The sequence below is a fragment of the Lissotriton helveticus genome, chromosome 7 (assembly GCF_964261635.1).
Source record: "Lissotriton helveticus chromosome 7, aLisHel1.1, whole genome shotgun sequence".
NCBI classification, from domain to species: Eukaryota; Metazoa; Chordata; class Amphibia; order Caudata; family Salamandridae; genus Lissotriton; species Lissotriton helveticus.
Window position 1 is genome coordinate 643,224,691 of NC_136068.1, and position 25,507 is coordinate 643,250,197.

The window sequence follows — 25,507 nt, forward strand, 5'->3', positions numbered from 1 at the left end:
CGACCTTGAAGATTCTAGAGGAGCCGCGGGAGTCTCCGACCCCCGATGGGGAATGACTGCCATGATCGCCCGTGGAGTGACGAAACTGTATCCGCGGGACGTCGGCGCTCCCATGCTGGCGCCAGCCTCACTTTGAATTACTAGAATCCTGCAGACCTCAGTTCCGGTGAAAGCACAGTGTGACCCGGTAGGAAAAATTGTTGCACCCCCTCCCCTTTTTGACTGATAGTTCAAACCACCGATCCTTTCCTTTGCCCTTTTAACGGAACTTTGGACTGCCTCCCCCTCTTTTACATTTTCTAGAGAAAACAAAACATTAACCACTACATTAGCATAGCAGTTGACACCAGAACTGTTTTCAAATTGAAAACCAACAACATCTTCAACAGAATCCTTTTTGTTTCTGCTGTGACCCTGCTACAGCACAGGCATTGTCCCCAGCAGTAATTCTGCAATGCCAGTAAGAATAGCTGTGGTGCCTACTGGACTCACTCACCCCCGCGGCGCCCCACGCCGTTATTTGCTGGGCGGCAACTTACTAGACATCACTTTCGTGCCATCTAGATTTCAGCGCGTTCTGCTGCCTTGGAACTATTCGCACAACAGACTGCTACTGACGACCCACCCCCAGGCAACATCTTCTGAATTTTCATAATTTGTAAGAACTAGTAACATGTCCTCATCAGGAATTCAAAAGAAATTGCCACGGTCTCTTCGTTGTTTAAATGTTTTTACTGTTTTTGTTTTGTTGTATATATTTATATGTTATTAAAGTTTTATATTCCTACTACTTTGTTGGAGTGCTATATATTTTTAATGTGACACATAATTGTAAAAACTTTGATGTACAATGAGTCATTCCTGGAATCTTCCGCTTCAGGCTCGGTCCCCTCCCCAATCACAATACAGGATGGTGTTCAGATAGTAGGAACACGTGTGGTGTGAAAGATCTCATCGGGTGTGGGCCTTGATCTACTATAACTCCTTTGAAGAGGGGTGATTCTTTACAGCTGGGGCCATAAACTACATCTGCAGGGCTAGGTGATAGCCTGGACAATCGGACACAGAGGAAGAGGAGTGTCAGAGGGTGCGGTAGTGAATAGGGCGAAAGGGAGGTGTCGGGCGTGCACAGAGTGTGATTTTCAGGGAAGAGCAGCGCAGATGGGGGGAGGTTTATTGCCGATGCATAAGACAGAGAGCGGGGGTGACCAGTGCCTGGGGAAGATGCTTGTGAGGGTGGGGAGCCATGCTACGAATCGACAGCGTGCAGAGAGTGGGTCTGGTCAAGGCATCTAAAATGGCTGCCGTGCACGACAAAAGTGTGGCATTTCAAAAAAGGCAAGATGGCGCAGACAATGTTTTTCAACACTTCCTCATTTCCTTCGAATCGAACGTTAACAGACGTTGGTGCATATTACCAAAGTTAAGCGATATTTATCGCTAACGATGCTTACCAACGAATTTTTTACCGCTAAGCATCGTCAGAAATTATCGAAGATAAACCTTGCTATTATCAAGGTTTATCGCAAATGCGATAATAAACGGCCGCAATGCATGAATATCGCTAAAAAGTCAGCGATATTCATGCATTACCGAGCTAATGCTCTTAGCCATGTTATCCACCTCCCATTGGATAACATGGCTAAGAACTGCTCAGGGCAGGTGTTACTTTTTGGAGATATTCGCGCTTAGCGCGAATATCTCCAAAAGTTGGTAATAGGAGATAGATATCTTGCATGTTGTAATGCAAATTATTGTGGTATATGGAACTCATACCATAATCTCTCAGGAAAGCAGAAACTGATCCTTTTGGGACCGCCTAAAAAGGCCTAGGGGGTGAGGGGTACTCTACTTTGCCCCCTTTTCACGTTCCGAACTATTTTATTTTACTCTCTTCTGTAATTACACAAAATAGCAGCGATAAGATGCATCCGAGACACACAGTGAGAGAAAGGAGGCCGGAGATGAAGAAGAGATGTCAAATACACATTGGAGATAATATAGTGGCAGAAGGGAAGTAAATATGAGTAAACTTACCATGTAACATAAAAATGTTGCACTCTATACTATAAGTCTCATTTTATACTACAATCACTTCGCTACAACCTCATAAATTAAAAATAAAAATGAATAATGTCTCAAACAATTTTCGATTTCTAAATATAAATTTATTCTTCAGAATTTTCTAAATTTGAAAGAACTAGTAACATGACCTCATCAGCAATTTCCTCATGAAAAGTCTGCAATGATGATTCTTGTAACTCTATGGTCTCCAAACATTCGATAAATTCGCCATCAACAGATTGATCAAAAAAATCATTCAAGTCATCTCCTCCTTGTGACAATATTTCATTATTGGTGCTGTCAATTTCAATCAATGTAGTGGAATCATTCAAGTCATCTCCTCGTGACAATATTTCATTATTGGTGCTCTCAATTTCAATCAATGTAGTGGAATCATTCAAGTCATCTCCTCCTTGTGACAATATTTCATTATTGGTGCTGTCCATTTCAATCAATCTAATGGAATCATACAAGTCATCTCCTCCTTGTGACAATATTTCATTATTGGTGCCCACAATTTCAATCAATGTAGTGGAATCATTCAAGTCATCGCCTTGTGACAATATTTCATTATTGGTGCTCCATTTCAATCAATCTAATGGAATCATACAAGTCATCTCCTCCTTGTGACAATATTTCATTATTGGTGCTCTCAATTTCAATCAATGTAGTGGACAATTCAAAAGAAATTGCCACGGTCTCTTCATTGTGAGCCATTTTATTTTGAAATTGCTTGCTGTAAATTGCAGAAAAAAATAATCACTTTCATTTATCGTTTTTAGTAATACATAATATAAAACTAACTTTATCAAGTATTTAGTATAACAGAAGGACTGCAAATAAATAACAGAAAACATTTTTCAAATTATCTTCAAGTGTACAACATAGTTCCCCTTACAAAGAAATTGCCACGGTCTCTTCATTGTGAGCCATTTATTTTGAAATTGCTTGCTGTAAATTGCAGAAAAAAATAATCACTTTCATTTATCGTTTTTAGTAATACATAATATAAAACTAACTTTATCAAGTATTTAGTATAACAGAAGGACTGCAAATAAATAACAGAAAACATTTTTCAAATTATCTTCAAGTGTACAACATAGTTCCCCTTACAAATTAACAACTCACCTTTTTAAAAGTAGGAGAAGTGTTAGTACTGTGTAAATCAAACACCAGAAATTCACCACCAAAAATTCCTCACAAATGTACCTCAGACAGTAGTATCACAAAATGGCTGTGGTTTCCTCTCATTTGAGATATATACATAACCAATTAACTTTCATCACACACAAATACAAAACCAAAGTAACATTTTAATTGGTTCTAAATTTCAACACTTTCAAATGTGTTTTCCCCATGCAATTTTCCATAGGACATTTACATACGTCTACAGCCTGAATGGCTGAACGGAATTACACCAAACTTGGCAAAATGGTACATCAAACCTAAGAGGTCAGGAAGGATCTACTATGCCCCCTTATGGTCATTTCCCCCTTCGCTTTGGCCTCCTCTTGTCTCTCAATCCTACCGAGAGACAAGATGGCGGCCGCTACGGACTGTTTGGAATGTTGACAGACGCCGGAGAACCAATCAGCTTCGCAAAGCTCCGTAACGCGAAAAGTACGCGAAGCGGAGCGCTGTTACAGATATATATCTTTTTTTGAACGTTAATTTCTCAAAATCCACTGGAGCACATATATTGAGACCTAGCAAAGGCACATCGGGTTACCAGTCCCTAATATTTTGCCAAGTTTCGTGCAAATCCATTCAGCCGTTCGATTATTATTATTATTTTTTTTTTTTGCCCCGCGGGGCCCTTTTAAAACCTCCACATCAAACCTAGGGGGTCAGCGAGGATCTACTATGCCCCTTATGGTTATTTGCCCCTTCGCTTTGGCCTCCTCTTGTCTCTCGATCCTACCGAGAGACAAGATGGCGGCCGCTACGGACTGTTTGGAATGTTTACAGACGCCGGAGAACCAATCAGCTTCGCTTCACAAAGCTCCGTTGCGCGAAAAGTACGCGAACTGGAGCGCTGCCCGGTCCGCTGTTACAGATATATATCTTTTTTTGAACGTTAATTTCTCAAAATCCACTGAATCACATATATTGAGACCTACAAAAGGCACATCGGGCTACCAGTCCCTACAATTTTGCCAAGTTTCGTGCAAATCCATTCAGCCGTTCGGGCTAAAAGTGAGGCCAACCGCCCTATGGAAAACTCAATGTTAAAAACACGTTTTGGCACCCCCCTTTTTTCTTGGCCCCCCCTTGACGAACCCCCCCAAATTTTCAAGGGCTGCTCAGAAACAAAATGTGCCATTTTCCAGAAAATTTCAGCCAATTCCGTCCACAAACGCCAAAGTTATTAGACATAGAATTTTCAAAAATCCCATAGGGAAAAAATCCTAACTATATATACCTACTGGCGACCGCCAGTAGGTAATATATATATATATATATATAATATATATATATATTACCTACTGGCGGTCGCCAGTAGGGTATGTTACACCTACAACGCAACTTTTACGTAGCATTCCGTTACAACGCAGATTTTACAACGCGGGATCCATTACATCGGATGTCATTACAATGCATGGCATTACATCGCAGATGCTATTACAACGCATACTATTACATCGTAAGTATTGGTAAGTATTTAATTTTTTTTTATTTCATTTAATATTATTTAATTGATTTAATTATTATTAATTATAAAAAAAAATATTTATTTTAGTTTTTAAATATTATAAATTAAATATAGTGATTTTTTAAATAAGTATGAGTATAGGAGTATATGTTTTGGGGTACAGGGGTGTTTTTAGGTTTTAGGGCAGGGTTTGGGTTTTGGGGTACAGGGGTGCTTTTAGGTTTTAGGGCAGGGTTTGGGTTTTGGGGTACAGGGGTGTTTTTAGGTTTTAGGGTAGGGTTTGGGTTTTGGGGTACAGGGGTGTTTTTAGGTTTTAGGGCAGGGTTTGGGTTTTGGGGTACAGGGGTGCTTTTAGGTTTTAGGGTAGGGTTTGGGTTTTGGGGTACAGGGGTGTTTTTAGGTTTTAGGGCACAGGGGTGTTTTTAGGTTTTATGGTAGGGTTTGGGTTTTGGGGTACAGGGGTGTTTTTAGGTTTTAGGGCAGGGTTTGGGTTTTGGGGTACAGGGGTGTTTTTAGGTTTTAGGGCAGGGTTTGGGTTTTGGGGTACAGGGGTGCTTTTAGGTTTTAGGGCAGGGTTTGGGTTTTGGGGTACAGGGGTGTTTTTAGGTTTTATGGTAGGGTTTGGGTTTTGGGGTACAGGGGTGTTTTTAGGTTTTAGGGCAGGGTTTGGGTTTTGGGGTACAGGGGTGTTTTTAGGTTTTAGGGCAGGGTTTGGGTTTTGGGGTACAGGGGTGTTTTTAGGTTTTAGGGTAGGGTTTGGGTTTTGGGGTACAGGGGTGTTTTTAGGTTTTAGGGCAGGGTTTGGGTTTTGGGGTACAGGGGTGTTTTTAGGTTTTAGGGTAGGGTTTGGGTTTTGGGGTACAGGGGTGTTTTTAGGTTTTAGGGCAGGGTTTGGGTTTTGGGGTGCAGGGGTGTTTTTAGGTTTTAGGGCAGGGTTTGGCTTTAGGGATAATTAAATTATATTTACCATTTTAACATTAATTGAAATATATTTAATAAATTTAATTAATTATTTTACATTAATTACATTTTTTAATTAAATTAATTAAATTAAATAAATTAATATTATTAATTTGATTTAATTTCATTATAAAAAATATGTACATTAAACTAATTACTTTTTTTAATTAAATTAAATTAATTACAATTTTTATTATATTTACATTTATTAAATAGATATTATTTTATTAAATTAAATTAATGACAATTTTTAAATGTCTTTTAATTAAATTAGTTAAAAAAAATTAATTACAATAAACTAAATAACATTTTAAAAAAAAAGTCAACTTACCTATACTTACGATGTAATGCCATGCGTTGTAATAGCATCTGCGATGTAATGCCATGCATTGTAATGACATCCGTTGTAATGGATCCCGCGTTGTAAAATCTGCGTTGTAACGGAATGCGTTGTAATACAACGCGTTGTACTGACACCAATCCGCCAGTAGGTATATATAGTTAGGATTTTTTCCCTATGGGATTTTTGAAAATTCTATGTCTAATAACTTTGGCGTTTGTGGACGGAATTGGCTGAAATTTTCAGGAAAATGGCACATTTTGTTTCTGAGCAGCCCCTGGAAATTTGGGGGGGTTCGTCAAGGGGGGCCCGAGAAAAAAGGGGGGTCCCAAAACGTGTTTTTAACATTGAGTTTTCCATAGGGCGGTTGGCCTCACTTTTAGCCCGAACGGCTGAATGGATTTCCACGAAACTTGGCAAAATTGTAGGGACTGGTAGCCCGATGTGCCTTTGCTAGGTCTCAATATATGTGCTTCAGTGGATTTTGCGAAATTAACGTTCAAATAGATATATATCTGTAACAGCGGACCGGGCAGCGCTCCGGTTCGCGGACCTTACGCGTAACGGAACTTCGCGTAGCGAAGCTGATTGGCTCTCCGGTGTCTGTCAACATTCTAAACAGTCCGGAGCGGCCGCCATCTTGTCTCTCGGTAGGATTGAGAGACAAGAGGAGGCCAAAACAAAGGGGGAAATGACCATAAGGGGGCATAGTAGATCCTCCCTGACCTCCTAGGTTTAATGTGGAGGCTTTAAAAGGGCCCCGCGGGGCAAAAAAAGAATAATTTTTTTTTTGTTTTTTTGCGTGGGTAGCGCCCGGTTTGCGAACCGGGAAGCGTTCTGGGCAGCGTACTATAAGGAAAAAAGAATGATAGACTTTTCAAATACTGTATGTTAATTGATTGTTGGTTTTGTTGATTATTTTTAAATTTTTTTATTATTTAAGCAATTATTTATTATTGTGATTGTGTTTCAAAATTTAATAACATTTCTAACATTTAACTAGTTTATGAATTACATATAAAAATGATTAAAGACTCAAACAATTTTTTAATATTACATACAATTTTATTTTTTGGATTGTTTTTCAAAATTTAATAGAACGTCTAGCATTTGACTGTCCGATATGTCCTCTTGTTGAGTGACCATAAGTTCCCACATCTGACCGTCATCATAATAAAGTAAATGATCCACAGATTCTACACATTGAACTAATTCATGGTCCCGTGATTCATCCATGAAATCTGAGTCATCATTGTCCTCAATATCTTTTTCTGTGTTGTTCTCCAGAACAATTTCGAAGGAAACATTCTGCTCACCTTCCATTTTATTGCTGTAATTTGCATAAAAAATAAATATATCAGTAGAGATAGGGCACTGTTGGATTTAAGTTCAGACAGGTACTTGTGAGTTTATAACAGAGAAGTAATCTATGGGCACTGTATGGTTTCAGGCGTGAAGTAGTACTATTAAAAAGTGCCTGTGAAGAAGCCTAAGTAAATTCATAATTAAACCACAGAAACCTAAATCAATCCATAATTATAATAAAGAAGCCTTTCTCAATGTCTAACTCTTACAGAGGGATAGTATATAACTATCTGAAAATGTTTTCAAATTTATAAAATAATATCTCACCTTCTAAAAACAAGTTTAAGTTGTGAGTGAAAATGATCTTGCAATGTAGTTCAGGAAGTAGTAGTCAAAATGGCTGTGTTTCTCTCTCTTCCTTTATATATATTCAGGTACATAACCAATCAAATGTCAGGTAAAAAAAGTAGAAAATGAAAGTAACATTTTAATTGGTTGTCAATTCCAACACTTCAGATGTGTTTTGTGAAGTAATTTACCTCAGGGTATTTAGAGAGGTCTACAGGCTAAATGGCTAAATGGAATTCCAATCAAATTTGTGAAAATGGTAGGGATTGGTATGTAGTATGAGCTAATCTATATTTGGTGAAATTGTCTCCAGTCGCTTTTCTGTAAATTACTTTCCCACCTTTTTTGATGGTGCGCTTCCCAGGGAGCGACCCGGTACGCGAACTGGCGAACGCCCCGGTTCGCGAACCTTAAGCGTTACGGGAGTCCACCATTTTGTGTTTCGGTCGAATTAAGATACAAGATGGAGGGCAAATAATGTTCAGAATGGGTAGAAGGGGGCACGGTAGACTTATCTTGACACCCTAGGTTTTCTGAGGGTGGCTGAGGAGGCCCATATGTGCGAAAAAAAAACATTTTTTTAAAAATTTAGCGAGGTTAGCTCCCGGTTCGCGTACCGGGTAGCGCCCCAGGGAACGTACTTTTTTGAAAATTAGTGAAAAATGTTAGAGTAAAATAATAATTGAGAGTGATCAGATGTAGGGTAGCTCTGAGAAGAGCTTTTGGGTTTATGGTACATTTAGGTACTTATAAGTAGGTACCAATGCACAGTCTCAAATTCAGAATGAAAATTCTGTTGCCCTCATCTGAGAAGTGAACTCCATCTCCTCTGTAGATATCTTGCATGTAGTAACGCAAGTTATTGTTGTACACGGAGCCCATTCCATGGTCTCTCATGTAAGCTGAAACAGATTTGTTTACATGCTTCCTCGACTTCTCAATTTGTGGACAAAATTGGTTTGACCACCTCCATTTCTGTCTTTGGCATATATTTGAATATACCAAGGCAGTCTGAGGAAAAAGTGCCATCAATTGCTCAAAGGTGTCCTTTAAAATCATTTCCAGACCTACCCCAGTCAAAGTGCCCAAATCATTACCTCCACAGTGCACAATTAACAGGTCAGGTTTTGGCAAATGCATAAAGGTTTTCACCAATGGTATCAATTGGTGACATTTTAATCCTCTGTGGCCAAACCACTTAATTTCCACATCTTGTAAATTGAGGTTAAGTAAATTCCTGTTCTCAGCATACCTCTGAGCCCAATAGATGTAACTATGTCCAACAATCCAGACAGAAAACATGGTGAGAGAAGGTTCTCCTGCAGTCAGATGAAGTGTGGCAATGAAATGGCAGTTGAAAAAATAAGAGTTTAAAATGAAAAAAACTGTGGAGTTTCTGTGTTAATGAAGCAGTAACAGTGATTGGTGGATTTTGATTGCTGAAAACAGAAAGTTAGGGTGCATGGATGAGTTCTTTGAAAGATGTATTTTGAGTGGTCAAGAAAAAATCATTAAATGAAAGAATGCATTGGATATGCAGGTGCACTGAGAGTTCAGAGTTCAATTGCAACATTGTTGTGTGAACTTGCAAACACCAGAGGTCTTCCAAGAGGTGGTTGCCATGCAAAAAAGGAAGAAAGGGCAGAGGGGGGAAGGGTTTTGATTTGAAAAAAGTGAGGGAAGAGTTTTGATTGGGTGACATGAGAGATATGTGTGAAGAATTACAGCATTTCTGTGCTTTTGATAGCTGCAGACTCTGGAGTGCATACCTTTTGCTCTGCTGAAGACAAATTGGCGTGTTTCTGAGACTGTTTTGAAACTCAAAGTATTTGCTAAGGTGAGAAAAGATTTCTTTAATTTAGATAGAGAATAGTGTGCTTTAAGGAGAAAATTATGAAGAAAGTTGTGTTCTTCAAATGTTGCTTTGTCTCAAGTGTTTTACAAATAGATTTTGTTTCTTTGAGAAAATGTAATTGGAGAAAATGTGAAGTATTAGTACTGACAGGGTGTTTTTGTGCATAGGAGCTGTGGAGTGTTTTCAAATTATGACTTGAAAATCGTTTTTGAGGAAAATGAATGGTTATAATATTTATGACAAGGACATAATGGTGTATGCTTCATTATAAGGCAATTGAGTGTCTCTGATGTTATTTTTCCCATTTTAATGTAAGACCTTTCTCTGTGGAGCAAATTGCTTGTAAATATGCTCCCACCTGTGCATGGCAAATTTAGATTTTGAATGTTTGTGTTACATAGCTATGTTAAAAGTGACCCAACCATGCTGGAAAGGCAATCAAAACACGCTTTCATGTGTCTTAAGGACATTTTAAGTCATTTCCCTATGTGCAGTGTTTTCAAATTATGATTTGAAAATCGTTTTTGGGGAAAAGGAATGGTTTGTAAATTTTTGACAAGGATATAATGGTGTATGCTTCTTTATAAGGCATTTCAGTGTTTCTGATGTCATTTTTCCCATATTACATTAAAAGACCTTTCCCCGTGGGGCACATTCCTTGTAAATATGCTCCCACCTGTGCATGGCAAATTTAGATTTTGAATGTTTGTGTTACATAGCTATGTTAAAAGTGACCCAACCATGCTGGAAAGGCAATCAAAAAACGCTTTCATGTGTCTTAAGGACATTTTATGTCATTTCCCTATGTGCAGTGTTTTCAAATTATGATTTGAAAATCGTTTTTGGGGAAAAGGAATGGTTTGTAAATGTATGACAAGGATATAATGGTGTATGCTTCTTTATAAGGCATTTCAGTGTCTCTGATGTCATTTTTCCCATATTACATTAAAAGACCTTTCCCCGTGGGGCACATTCCTTGTAAATATGGTCCCACCTGTGCATGGTAAATTTACATTTTGACTGTTTGAGTTACATAGCCATGTTAAAAGTGACCCAAAAACTTGCAACAGCTTTAAAAAAACACTTTCATGTGTCTTAAGGACATTTTAAGTCATTTCCCCCCAGGTGCAGTGTTTTCAAATTATGACTTGAAAATCGTTTTTGACGTAAAGGAATGTTGTTAAAATTTATGTGCGCCATATGCCCCCAAATTTCTTTTTCATGGGTGCAGCAGGGTGTTATTGAGACACCCCTGCACCTTTGGAAAAATTCCTAATTTGCGATGAGCTAATTGCTAATCGCAAATTGCACCTTCATTCCTATGGGCCTCCTGGCCCATGGAAATGAATGGGTAATTTGCAATTAGCAATTTGCTCATCATAAATTAGGAATGGTAAAGAATCGCTATTTATTCCTTAAAATTCGCTATTTAGGAAATGCAAAATAGTTTGATGATACATATGGCGGTTCATCTGTAACAAGATAAGAAGCTTAGGGATACATTTATGATGACTGGCGCAATGAAGTGGACATCACTTACTTCATTGGTAGAGCTTTACATGTATTATCTCCTCTGTATTCTTCATCAAGCGTAACTTTAATCTGCAATCCTGAGTAGGCCTCACCTTAAACAAACCTCTGGATAGGGCACACCTTATTGTCATCCTGAATTAATCATTTAAAATGCTAGGGACAGATTTATGATAGGTGTATGCCTCTTTTGCGCCACTTACAAAACACTGCCCACGGGGAAATGACTTAAAATGTCCTTAAGACACATGAAAGTGTTTTTTTAAAGCCTTTGCAACTTTTTTGGGTCACTTTTAACATGGCTATGTAACTCAAACAGTCAAAATCTAAATTTACCATGCACAGGTGGGAGCATATTTACAAGGAATGTGCTCCACGGGGAAAGGTCTTTTAATGTAATATGGGAAAAATGACATCAGAGACACTGAAATGCCTTATAAAGAAGCATACACCATTATGTCCTTGTCATAAATTTACAAACCATTCCTTTTCCCTAAAAACGATTTTCAAATCATAATTTGAAAACACTGCACATGGGGAAATTACTTAAAATGTCCTTAATTCAAAATTTGCTATTCCTTATTTTGCGATTGCATTGAAGGATTTGCAAATTTTGCGATTCCTTAAATGCAATGTATCAAACAAAAAATATGCAAAAAATGCCATTAAGGATTTGCAAATTACCACCAACTTCTAGTTGGTGGTAATTTGCGAATTCTTTTCAAAAAGCTATTTTTCCAAAAAACAAAAGGTGCCATATGACGCCCATACATGCCCTTAGGGCATGTATGTGCGCCATATGCCCCCAAATTTCTTTTTGAGGGGTGCAGCAGGGTGTTCTTGAGACACCCCTGCACCCTTGGAAAAATTCCTAATTTGCGATGAGCTAATTGCTAATCGCAAATTGCACCTTCATTCCTATGAGCCTCCTGGCCCATGGAAATGAATGGGTAATTTGCAATTAGCAATTTGCTCATTGCAAATTAGGAATGGTAAAGAATTGCTATTTATTCCTTAAAATTCGCTATTTAAGAAATGCAAAATAGTTTGATGATACATATGGCGGTTCATCTGTAACAAGATAAGAAGCTTAGGGATACATTTATGATGACTGGCGCAATAAAGTGGACATTACTTACTTCATTGGTAGGCCTTTACATGTATTATCTCCTCTGTATTCTTCATCAAGCGTAACTTTAATCTGCAATCCTGAGTAGGCCTCACCTTAAACAAACCTCTGGATAGGCCACACCTTATCGTCATCCTGAATTAATCATTTAAAATGCTAGGGACAGATTTATGATAGGTGTATGCCTCTTTTGCGCCACTGTGCGTCACTTTTGTGATGCAGCGGCGGTGCAAAAGATTTGCTATGAGGCGACAAAATTACAAATTGATGCATTTAGGCAGATGTGTCATGGTGTAAAAAAAACGTGCCACATGAAACCGATGCAGCAGTGATGCAAAAGATGCACCATGTTGCAAGACAGGCCTCACTTGGGGCCATATGTATCAAGCTAATTAGCATTCGCAAAGGCCTAAATTCTGCGAAAACAAGTTTGATGCAAAAAAAAGAATTAAAAAATTTGCTATTCCTTATTTTGCGATTGCACTGAAGGATTTGCAAATTTAGCGATTCCTTAAATGCAATGTATCAAACAAAAAATATGCAAAAAATGCCATTAAGGATTTGCAAACTACCACCAACTTCTAGTTGGTGGTAATTTGCAAATTCTTTTCAAAAAGCTTTTTTTCCAAAAAACAAAAGGTGCCATATGACGCCCATACATGCCCTTAGGGCATGTATGTGCGCCATATGCCCCCAAATTTCTTTTTCAGGGGTGCAGCAGGGTGTTCTTGAGACACCCCTGCACCTTTGGAAAAATTCCTAATTTGTGATGAGCTAATTGCTAATCGCTAATCGCAAATTGCACCTTCATTCCTATGGGCCTCCTGGCCCATGGAAATGAATGGGTAATTTTCAATTAGCAATTTGCTCATCGCAAATTAGGAATGGTAAAGAATCGCTATTTATCCCTTAAAATTCGCTATTTAGGAAATGCAAAATAGTTTGATGATAGATATGGCGGTTCATCTGTAACAAGATAAGAAGCTTAGGGATAGATTTATGATGACTGGCGCATCACCAGGGATGTGCCAGTCATCCTGCGCCGCTGTTCCGCCACCCATGGTGTGCTGCATTTACAATGCGGCGCAGCATGGGGCAAAAATGGCACAGATGCATGACGCATCTGTGCCGTAAAGGTGGCGCATTGCTGGAGTTGTATCGCAAGTGCGATGCAGCTCCAGCAAGGCTTAGGGGTGCCCCATCTCCACAATGTTGCGTCAAGACCTATGCCTGCGTAAAGCAGGCGCAGGGTTTTGACGCAGCTTTTTCCTATCTGATTGTAAATGCGGCACACCATGGGTGGCAGAGCAGTGGTGCACGTTAACTGGTGCATGCCTGGGGATGTGCCATTTAACATAAATCTGCCCCTTTACATTTAAGTATGTGCAGGGGACACAGAGTCTGTGAGGCTTATCCAAGGTTAAGAAGAGATGAGTCCTGTTCACTGAAAAATTAGACATAGGCTTCACCTGCTCAGCATCGCTGGACATGGCTAAATAATAGCTGCAAAATGTTACTCTTGTTAAACAATTTTACTATTATAATCTCTGAGATTTGTCTCTTACTCTGCAACATCTCATTGTTGTTATCTTTCTTTAAAGATAAAGACAACATCAACATGAGCGACAATCAGCAATCAGTTGATTTTGACCTTATCATTGAACTCGTAATTGAAACATCAGTGGATGTTGATCCCTTGGATGATTTAAATCCTGAGGATGAAGAAGAACGTGATGAGGATGCAGATTTGTCCGAATTATATGACATAGGGTGGGAAGCTGACCTGCTTGAACCTATGGAACTATAAACATTTATTTTTAAAATTTATAATAAATAAAAAGTAAAAATGTAAACCGTTTCATTTAAAAATAAAGACACCTTCAAAAACAGGTTATGCGTAGTGTCTTCAATAAAATATTAAAATATGCTCATAAAATTAGATCAGATTCACATATAAAATAGCACAGGTAACATGAATATAAATTCCATTTCTTTTTTGCTAGTTTTGTATTCTAAATTTGCCAAGCACTAAAAAATCTTCTATGTAAAAATGTCAAGTAGTGTTTTAAGTTTTTGATTACTGTTATTGATGTACTGTTGGGTAATAGTGGTTAATAACATTTTTTAATATATTTTACCACAGATTCAACTGCAGATCATTTCAACATTTCACCATGCCAACGAAAGAAAGACTGAGAAAGGCTGCAAAACGTCAAAGACAGCAGGTGAATGTAAAAAAGCAGCAGTCCTCTAACAAAAAGATTTGTCAAGTCACCAAGAAAGCACCGGGTAAGAGTACAAAAAGATTCATAAGAAATATTTGTAGTAAAAAAAATATTACTACAGAAAATGTTTCAGTCCAGAAAAAGAGAAGCAATTCAAACGGAAAGGAAAGGCCAATCAAAAATGTTACTGCTAGAGCAAGAGATAACTCTGTGCATGATAGTAGAAGGAAACAACAGTTTAGGGACATTCGTAAACGAATGTTCCGCAACAGGATAATTGGCAATTTGTTAAAAAATATTAAGAAAGGTCAACAGAAAGTGCTTTTTTATAAGAGAAAAAAAAAATTTGAGAAAGTTATTGATCAGGCATTTGAAATTAAACGTAAGTTATTTATTTTGATAATCAATAGAATTAGGAAGCTAAACAAGGCAATTTATGATTTCAAAAGAAATAATAGATGGAAGAGAATAGTTAATCGTAGTAATTTTTGTGAAGTTTTTTCTGGAGAATGGATGCATAGTTCAAGCTCTGAGGCATTTTTTAATGAGGAGAGTTATTTCCAGGATAATGATTTGGTGCATGCAGTTGACACCAGTGGTCGTGCTTATGAAGTGAAAGATGGTTGTCCAGTTGAAAAAGAAAAACTTGTGACAACAGAGGCAGAAGAGGTGTTAGGTAATGAGGTTTTAGGAAGACGTGCTAAGGGTCCTGTGTACACCTGGAAGTGTAGTAGTATTTGCAGTGTGCGACAGGATTCCATCAATTTGCTTTGTGATTTTGTACGGTCATTTAATAAGAAAAGTTTGAAGCAGAAAATAAGGTTGTTGCAAGAATTATATCCTTGCAGAGTGAGAGAAGTGACAGGTTTGCATGGTCATTCACTGGCTTGTCTTTCCAGGAGAGTATGCCAGAGTGTTTTTCATCATTTCAGGATGCTAGCAGTGCATCATAATAAAGTGAGGAAATTAGTTAGAATGTTGTATTATGCTAAGAGTCCAGCAATTATGCTTAAACAATTATGCGCTGCTCTTTTGCATGGTTCTGAAATAGATGTGAAGAAAATTTGTGAAGAAATTGAGTTTTGTTACTTTGCAAGTAAAGAGGAGAATGTTGAAATTGACCAAGAAGAAGCGGATAATGTGGAAGATAGTGTACAGGTTTCCAGTACAGATAATTTCCAGAGGGAAATTGCGACGTTTCAGGTCAAATCAAGTGAGAGGCCAAATTTCACTTGTGTGTGTTGTCGACGCACTTATTATAAGAATCAGACTAAGTTAGTGGATTTATATGCAAAAAGTGAAAGGGAAAATATTAGTGAATGGAAGGATTTCACAACATACTTGATGGTAGAAAATTGTTTTGATTTGGGATTGGATCAACGTGTGTGTACTTATTGTTGTTGCAAATTAAATCAAAACCAGATGCCTGCTAGAGCAGTTCATAATAATCTGGAATTGGTTGAGATTCCTTCTGAATTGAAGGATTTAAATACTTATGAATCTATTTTGATTCAAAGTATCCATCCCTTTCAGGCTATTGTAAGAATGGAGCCAAAGACAGGGAAATTGCCTCCATCAGATTTACAGAGAGGATTAAAGGGAAGAGTTGTATATTTGCCTCTAGATTTGAAGAAAAACATTAACACAATTGGAGTAGAAAAAGTGGAAGAGGAACCTCTGGTTATATTAGTTAATGGGGTTCCGACAAAGAATAAGAAAATATGGCAGGATTTAGTGGATGTTAGTAAAGTTAAAAAGGCAACATTGTATTTGAAAAAAAATAATAAATACTATAAGAATGTATATGTTGCAGAAGAAGAAGTAAGTGAGGAAGAGGATAGCGATTTGTGTGCTGGTCAAATTGAGAAAGTAGAACCCTCTACTAGTGAAGAAATATATGAACATTATAGTGTTCATCCTTTGCATTCCAAGGAAGTCATGGGGAATGCTATTGAGTTGTTTCAAATGAAACAAGCCAAAGGGAGTCCCATTAGTGTTTGGGAGGAAAGTTTGGAAGCTCGGTGTTTCCCACAGCTTTTTCCAACAGGTCAGGGAGGAAGATATGATGAGCGACCTCATCAAATTCCTGCTTCTGAATACCGGACTTTGCGATTATATGCAGGAGATGCTAGGTTTCGACAATGCATTCCTTATTTGTTTCATCTCCTGTTTGAAAGCGATCTGTCTGGACTGTCATATGCAGTGAACCACATCTTGAAAAGTGGTATACACATGCAAAACATCTCGGCAAGTGACTTTATGGATAAAGTCAATGTCCAAGACAGTATTTTGGATTCTCACCTGATTAATCTCATGGCGTGTCAGCGTGGTACTAATGAGTACTGGTACCGTCGTCATGGTGATTTAAAATGTATGCTGAGGAACTTAGGAACTCCCACATGGTTCCTCACTCTGAGCTGTGCCGAGTATGGCTGGGAAGACTTACTTGAATTTCTACGAGAGGCAAATGCTAACGTAGAAAACATCGAATTCAAGACACGCGGAGAACTGTGCTCTTTGGATCCAGTCAATGTATGTAGGTACTTCAATCATAGATTTGAAGCTATGATGTCTTTCATCATGAATAAGAAGAATCCACCTCTTGGAGAGGTGTTGGATTTCTTCTGGAGAAAGGAGTACCAAGCAAGAGGTGCTCCTCATATACACATGTTGCTGTGGATCAAGGATGCACCTAAATTTGGAACGGATCCAGAAGACTCAGTGATGAGTTTTATACAACAGTATTCTACGTGTGCTGTTCCAAACGCAAAGGAGAAGAAAAGCCTAAGAGAAAAAGTTCTGCGTTTCCAAAGCCATCGATGTGGAAAGTACTGTCGTCGTAAATTCCGAAACAAGGACAAGTTTTACACCAAATGTCGTTTCGGCTTTCCACGACCGGTGATTTCTAAAGGAAGAGTAAACAGTTTGATGTCTTCGCTGCGACATAATGTGATGAAGAAATCACCTAAAAACACATACAATTTGAAGAGGAACGAAGAGTCCAAGTACATCAACGACTACAACCCGGTGATTTTGTCCATGTGGAATGCTAACATGGATATACAGTTTGTGGCTGATAACTGTATGGCTGTGGCTCGGTATGTGACGTCTTACATCACCAAAAAAGAGAAGACAGAATTGAAGGATATGTGGGAGGACATTTCCCATGAAAAGAGCCTCAGCAAGAAGTTGTACAGTTTCAGTCTGAAGATGTTGTCGCATCGAGAAATTGGAGCGTACGAATGTTCTGACCGGTTGTCTTCAGCAAGTCTCTATGCCAAGTCCAGGAGTATCGTTTGGGCGAGTCTTGGTCTTGCTGCAACGCGTAATCGAGTTCCCAAACCTGTGCGGGAAATTGAGTATTTGGCGGAAAAGGAGCCAAACAGTACCGACATTTTGAAGACCAACATGTTGGATACATATTATCCAAATCGAAGCATTCACCTCGAGAATGTTTGTCTGTATGAGGTTCTTCAAAACTACATATTCAAGAGGAACATCAAAGAAGATACTGAAAAAGGAGTGTATGCTGTAATAGGAAGTGAGGGATGTCTGGTCAAGCAAAGAAAATGCCACTTGGTAAACCATCGAAAATTGAGTGGCGAATCTCCTGAAAAAAAGGAGTTTTTCTATTTAGCACTTTTGCAACTTTTCAAACCTTGGCGTGCAGAAGAGGAACTGATTGGAGATTTTCTCTGTTACGAAGACTCTTTCAATGCCGCCAAGGAGACCATAGAATGTCCTGCTTTTCTCAAATATGTAGAAATGTTGAATGCGGAAATTGAGCAGGAAGCAATGATTGCAGCCGAGATTGCCAGAGACAGTTCTCAGGACAGTCAGAGTTCTGCTTCATTGAGTCAGGATCCACTAGGAGGACCTGTTATCGAAAATGAAGCTGCCACTGCTATGAATGAAGTGGAAAGAGCCATGGCACATGCTCAGGAGGATGCGGTTAACTTAGAAGAGTTGGAAAGACAACTCAACGTTGAGCAGAGGAAAATATATGACGAAGTTACCATGCAAATTGATCATGGATTAAGTCATGACAAGAAAGAGTGCTCATGTACGTCGTTGAAGCCTGTCCGACTGTACGTGAGTGGAGAAGCGGGAACTGGAAAAAGTTTCCTTATTAAAGCAATTTCATGTTATTTGCAGGAAAGGACAGAGTCATCGCTGTCTTGTGTTGTCACCGCTCCAACTGGACTGGCAGCACATAACATTAAAGGGATTACTTTACATCGTTTACTGATGCTGCCAGTGGAGCATGACAACAAATTAAAATATCACAAGCTATCTGGAGATGCTTGTTTTGAAGTTTCAAGAATCTTGAGGAAAATGAAACTTCTTATCATTGACGAAGTAAGCATGGTTTCCAATGTCATGCTTGCCTTTGTGCATTTGAGAATGCAAGAAGTTCTCAAAACAGAGTATGATGTGTTATTTGGTGGCAAACACATCATTGTTTTCGGAGATCTTCTGCAGCTGACACCAGTGAAAGGGCAACCTGTGTTCAAAATGCTCACGCATGAAGATACCAGGAAGTGCCTAGGCAGCATTGGCAACGTCAATATATGGTTAAACTTCAATTATGCTGAACTGCATGAAAATATGCGTCAGGCGAAGGATGAAGTTTACAAGACTATTCTACAAGATGTTAGAATTGGAAAAGTGACCGAGCATGGGAAAGAAGCTTTACATGCACGATTACTGTCAAATTTATATCCAGAACAAGATGTTGTGCCTGAGAATATTTTTCAGAAAATTACTGAGAAGAAATCTGGAATATGTTTGATGCCAACTCTTGCAGAATGTGCCAAATTCAACAACAAAATGTTGCATTTAGAAAAGCAAGAGATTGTGAAACTGGAAGCTATTGACAGAGTAGAGCATATGGGATCAACAATTATTTTGTCTGAGAATCTGAAAACAAAATTGGATTCATTAGAGAAGAGTATATCTAAAACTGCAGGTTTTGAAAAGACTCTGAATGTGTGCTTGAACTGCCGTATAATTTTAAGAAGGAATTTACATGTTGAAAGAGGTCTGGTAAATGGATCAATGGGTAATGTTGTTGATTTTGTAAAATACAGAAATAGAGATGGAATTGAATTTTTAAAAATTAAATTTGATGGCATTGAGGAAGTACAGCTAATTGGTCGTTGTTCTGCTAGATTTTTGCTTGTAAAAGACTTATATGTTCGCCGTAAGCAGTTTCCTGTTTGCTTGGCATATGCGGTGACAATTCATAAATCGCAAGGTTTAAGTGTAGACAGTGCACTGGTGAATATTGGCAGTTCTGTGTTCAAGGAGGGTATGGCATATGTGGCATTGTCACGAGTTAGAACTTTATCGGGATTGTACTTGATTGAGTGTGATGTCACAAGCATTTGTGCGGATCTAGATTGTGTTAAGGAATACAATAGGTTAAGAAGAGAGTATGCGCCACATTTGCCTCAATATCCTTTGTTTGAGAAATGTGTGGTAGGCCGGAAACGAAGAAATGTGACCAATACTGGGGAGGTTGTAGCAAAAAGACGAAAAGTCAATGAACCTGAAATTATAAGCAGAAACAAAAAGGATTCTGTTCAAGATGTTGTTGGTTTTCAATTTGAAAACAGTTCTGGTGTCAACTGCTATGCTAATGTAGTGGTTAATGTTTTGTTTTCTCTAGAAAATGTAAAAGAAGAGATTGTGGTCAATTCTGATCAAAGATTTTGCAGTTTGTTAAATTCTGTCTTAGAAAAATGTAGCACTGATAGAACAAACATAGAAAGTGTGTCTGAAATTCGAAATCTGTTAGACAGATGTTCAGGCCAAACACAATTCTCTCAAAATAGTCAGCAAGATTGTCAGGAGTTTTTAATGTATATGCTTGATGTATTGCATGCTGAAGGTGTAGATGTAGATCAGCTGTTTGGGCTTTCTTATCAATGGCAGCATGACTGCGAGAACTGTAGGGTATCAAGTACTACTAGTGTAGACTCAGAAAGATTTATATATTTAACTTTGCCAGACAGTAAATCAGTCTCCTTTAATAAGCTAGTAAAAGCAGCTGATCACAACATGGAGTGTAGCCAATGTAAATCTGAAATGATGTCCACATTATTTATACGAACATATGGTCAGTATGTCATTTTAATGTTCCAACGATGTAGGCCTGATGGAACAAAATTGACAACTTTAATAAAAAAAATTGTGGCTTCGCAGTTGTCAATATCAGGAAGGACTTTTGTAACTGCAGCAATTATATATCATGACGGTCCTTCAATAACATCAGGACATTACACAGCTTATTTAAAGTCTAGAAATGGCTGGTCATTCTGCAATGATTCTGTTTTAATTTTCACAAAAAAATTGCCGTATGACCTTAAAAACTCTTACCTGGTGTTTTTAAAACCAAAATTTTAGGGAAAGAATCTCGGGATGTGCTCTGTGGAATTTCAAGAAGTTCTAATGGCTCCTACACGATTTGGCCTTGAGGATAAGTGTAGTTCAGAGACATAACTTCTAACCATAAGACTGGACGTCATGGAGAAATAAGTGCACTTTGAATGAGTTCAGAAAAACTATTTCTTTTTATAAGCTAATTGAAGCAGCCAATCAAAACATAGAGTAGAGGGAATGTAAGTCTGCAATGCTGTCTACTGTTTTACATTGCTTTGTGATTAAAAGTGATGTAGAGAATTAAATAATTGTAGTAGTCATAGAGGTAGTGTAAGTCTGCTTCATAGTAAGCAGTATCAGTGTCATAGGAAATGTAGAACATGACTGAGCAAGAAGGGGAAGATATTACTAGTCCAGGATTGTGAAAATGATCTTCAACATTTTAATTCTGAAAGTTGCGGAAATGCCAAATGACGGGATTGGCTTACAAGAAATCCAAGAGTTATAAATGGCTCTGACAAGATTTGGCCTTGTGGAAACTTGTGGTAGAGAGCAAGAAGTCATTTATTGTATGTAACATGTTTTTCAAAACGATGGAGGTTTTCTTTCAGAAAGTGGCGGGCTGAAAGTAATAACAGCACAACAGAGTGTAAGCTGTTCATAGGACATCCTTTGACGTCATGGAAAGTAAGTTAACTTTAAGGAGTTCTGAATTCTGATTTGTCATGTTGTATGGGGTTTTTTTTTTTTAATTTTTTTTTTTTTGTCCTCATAACCACCATGTAGACCAAAGTACCGGAAGGAATTAACGGAGAATAACTGTCTCAGTTTATGAAAAACTGGAAGGGACATGAGTCTAACGGGGGCCAACTATCCCTCAGCTTTCAACCGTATTCCAGAAAGGCACAGAGTCTATGATTTACCAAACTGTGGCAAACCTTGGGGTAGTTTTTTGCAGCCAGGTGGAGACCGGGCATGAACCGGTTAACGGCTGTTCCATTGGTACCAAGTATAGAAGCACCATTGGAGATCAATCATTGGACCCGGGGAAAAAAAAACCAAAAAAAAAAAAAACCCCGGATGAGTCAATGAAGCCACGAAAGTAAATACCAAAAGGCCCTTTTACTGTGATTACCAGATCTGGCCAGATCAGTAACCGAGATCTGCAATACTGAGTTTTTCCAATCCCCAAAAGTAGGAGGTAAAGGGTCTTTCCACTTCCTACAGATCTCTCTCCTTGCGAGCAGGATAGCGTAAAAGACTAGACATCTGGCAGTGTGTTGTACGCCCTCTAGGACTCCAAATACTATTAAAGGCAAATCCATGGTGACAGGACTTCCCAGTGATTCTGCGAGGGAATTGCTGATATCCTTCCAGAATGTGGTTAATACTGGACACTCAAAAAACATGTGTGTATCTGAAGCCGCAATCAAACCACATTTAGTACAAGATACTGACTGGCCGCCTGCAAATTTAGATAGCCTAAGAGGGGAATAGTATGCCCTATGCAGGGTAAAAATATGATTTCTGCGAAGCCAGGATGGCTTGACAATGTTCCACAGAAGTTCGAGCGAAGTCTTCCAAAGATATTGTAAATTCTGGGTCATCAAAGCAGAGCCCCATAATGACTCTGGCAGAACAAAGTCCCCATCTGACTCCTCTAGAATGAAATTATACCATTTAGATATTTCTTTCTTTGCAGGACCGCTGCTTATTAGCTCAGAGATAAATGGACTATGACCTCCGAGTTTAAACTTATTCTTATTGGCAGGAGATGTTTTATAGGCAACAGTCCAGCTATGGATCTGTATATATTTGAAACGTGAAAAATTAGGGCCAATCTTAGCTTGCAGATGTTCCCACGAAAGTAAATCTCCCTCGTAAAAGAGGTCGCCCCATACTTCCAGGCCTGCCTCTCTCAAAGGAGTTGCTAGAGTGTCTTCAAGCCAGGCTGGATTTTCAGGCAAGTCCCACAGCGGAGTTTTTTCGCAGAGATAATTTACTTTTATGGATTTCATGACTTCTGCCCATGTTCTGGCCAGACCTTGTAGAGTCTTCAGTTTAATTTTCTTAAAGAACTTTGGGTTACCAAACTTAAAAAGAAAGCCAGAATAGTTAATTCTTTCCCCATCCAACATGGCTGCATACATAAGACCCACACCTGAAGCTACTGGACCCTTCAACAGCATCCGTGAGTGAGATAATTGAAAGGCCCAAGCATAGATTTTTAGATCTGGAGCCGCCAGACCACCCTTATCACGTCGCCGTCTTAGTTTTTTCCAGGCAATCCGTGGAAGATGATTGTTCCAAATAAAGGATGAGATATTTGATTGAAACTTGGCTAAGGTTTTTGGGTCAAAGTATAAGGGAATAGTGTTAAATAAAAAAGAAATTTTGGGAAGAATAGACATTTTGATAAGATTGGCTCTACCTATTAAAGAGAGAGGCAGGTGCGACCATGATTGGAGGAGCTTACGGCAATCCTTAATAACTGCAGACAAATTAACTTGGACTATTTTATTAATATCTTTTACTATCGTCAAGCCTAAGTATCGCATTGAGTTGCCCGGTTGAAGTTCTGCTGGAATGTTCTCATCATTCCAAACAAGCACATCAGTTTTGGCAGCATTAATTTCATATCCCGACACTTGTCCAAAAGCATGAGCCAATTTCATGATAGCCGGAAGGGCCGTAGTGACGTGTGATGTAAGAATAAGCACGTCATCAGCATATAATGCCACCTTCCTTATCCAGCCTTGATAATAAAAGGGTTGGATAGAGAGCTCCTCTCTTAAATATTGCGCAAAAGGCTCGATATAGAAATCAAAAAGTAAAGGGGAGAGCGGGCACCCCTGACGGGTTCCCCTAGTGATGTGAAAGGGGCTCGATAGATCACCATTGACGAGAAGGGATGCAGATGGACTACTATACAACAAGCCAATCACCCTACGAAATCTTTCCCCGACACCGAACTTGGCCAAAGCCTCCGACAGGTATACCCAGTTAACCCTGTCGAAAGCCTTGGTTGCGTCCAACGTAAGGGCCGCCAATGGGAGATTTTTAGAAGTTGCGATATCTATGGCGCCAATTAAATCATAAGTTAATTCATGCAGTTGTCTGCCCTTCAAAAACCCCTTTTGATCAGAATGAAGGACAGAAGGTGCGATCTCAGCCAGTCTTAAGGATAGAACTGTGGTGAAGATTTTATAATCCACGTTCAGAATGGAAATTGGCCTATACGACCCACACATCTCCTTGGGTTTACCCGGTTTTAAAATAAGGGTAATAGAGGCGTTATCCCATGACGTAGGAGGGGGCATTCCTTCTAAAAGAATTTGATTAAACAACTTGGTAAGGAAGGGAACGATCTCTGAGTCCAGGATTTTATATAACTCAGCTGGCAGCCCATCAGGACCGGACGCCTTCCCCTTCTTGCCTCTCTTTATGGCAGATCTCACTTCGCCCTCTGAGATGGGTTTATCCAACTCTTGGGTTTGTTCAAGAGAGAAAGAGGGTAGAGAAATATTATTCAACCAACTCTTAACCGCCTCGGCAGATATTGTTTTGTCTTCTTGATATATTTCTTGGAAGAATTCCCTAAATGCTTTCCTAATTTCCTCATCAGAAGAAAGATAGATGTTTCCAATTTTTATAGATGCAATGTTGTTCCGGACCTGATCTACTTTGGTCTTCCAAGCCAGTAATTTACCAGCACCCTCCCCATATTCGAAGTGCGCCAACTTACTGGCTTCCCATCTCTGTTGAACCCTCAGATTTAGAATTGAAGCCAAACTTCCTTTAAGAATCTGCAGTTGATTATAAAGAGGATCTAAAATAGATCCTGAAGCTGTGCTGTTAATATCTATCTCGTGTTGAACACGAGCCATCTCTGATTCAATGGAGGCAATTTTTTCCTTATAGTTCTTCCTCCGAAAGGCAGTTTTAGCAACAATCAGCCCTCTCAGCGTTGCCTTAAACGAGTCCCAAATTATTCTATTAGAGGCGGAGCCATTATTTAACAGAAAAAAGTTACGAGTCTCCGATTTAAGATATGAGATATCCTCCTCATTAGTAAGGAGAGAGCGATCAAAGGACCATGTAGTCGGGGTTTTTTCACTACGAATACCTAACACCAATTTAACCGCAGAATGATCTGAAAGATGTGAAGGAAAGTATTCTATTAATTTAACAGAATCTACCAGTCTTTGAGTGATCAGAATATAATCAATCCTTGACTTATGATGATATTTAAGATTCCGATAGGAAACCCCTTGCTGTTTTCCTGACCTTTGTCGCCAAATATCAACAAACCCGTACTGCCTCATAGCATCTAGAAGAACGGATCTAGTCTTAGACAGAACCAATGATCTATTATTAGGGGACTTGTCCAAGACAGGATCCAACACGATATTGAAATCACCGGCTAAAATTATAGGTCCTGAAATGGAAAGTAATTGGATAAATATTGTTTCCAAAAAAGAGGGGTCATCCTGATTCGGGCCGTAATAGCCAGCTATTGTAACAGAAAACCCGGCTATAAGAACGGAGGCTATGGCCCATCTGCCGGAAGAATCTACAGCCTGTGAGATCAACTTAGCTTTGATTCCTTTTTTGAAAATAATCGCAACTCCTCTTGTGTGAGAAGTTTGAGTAGTAGTAACCATAAAATCAATCCATCTATTCTTTTTAGTGAGGTCAGATAGTTCAGAATGGG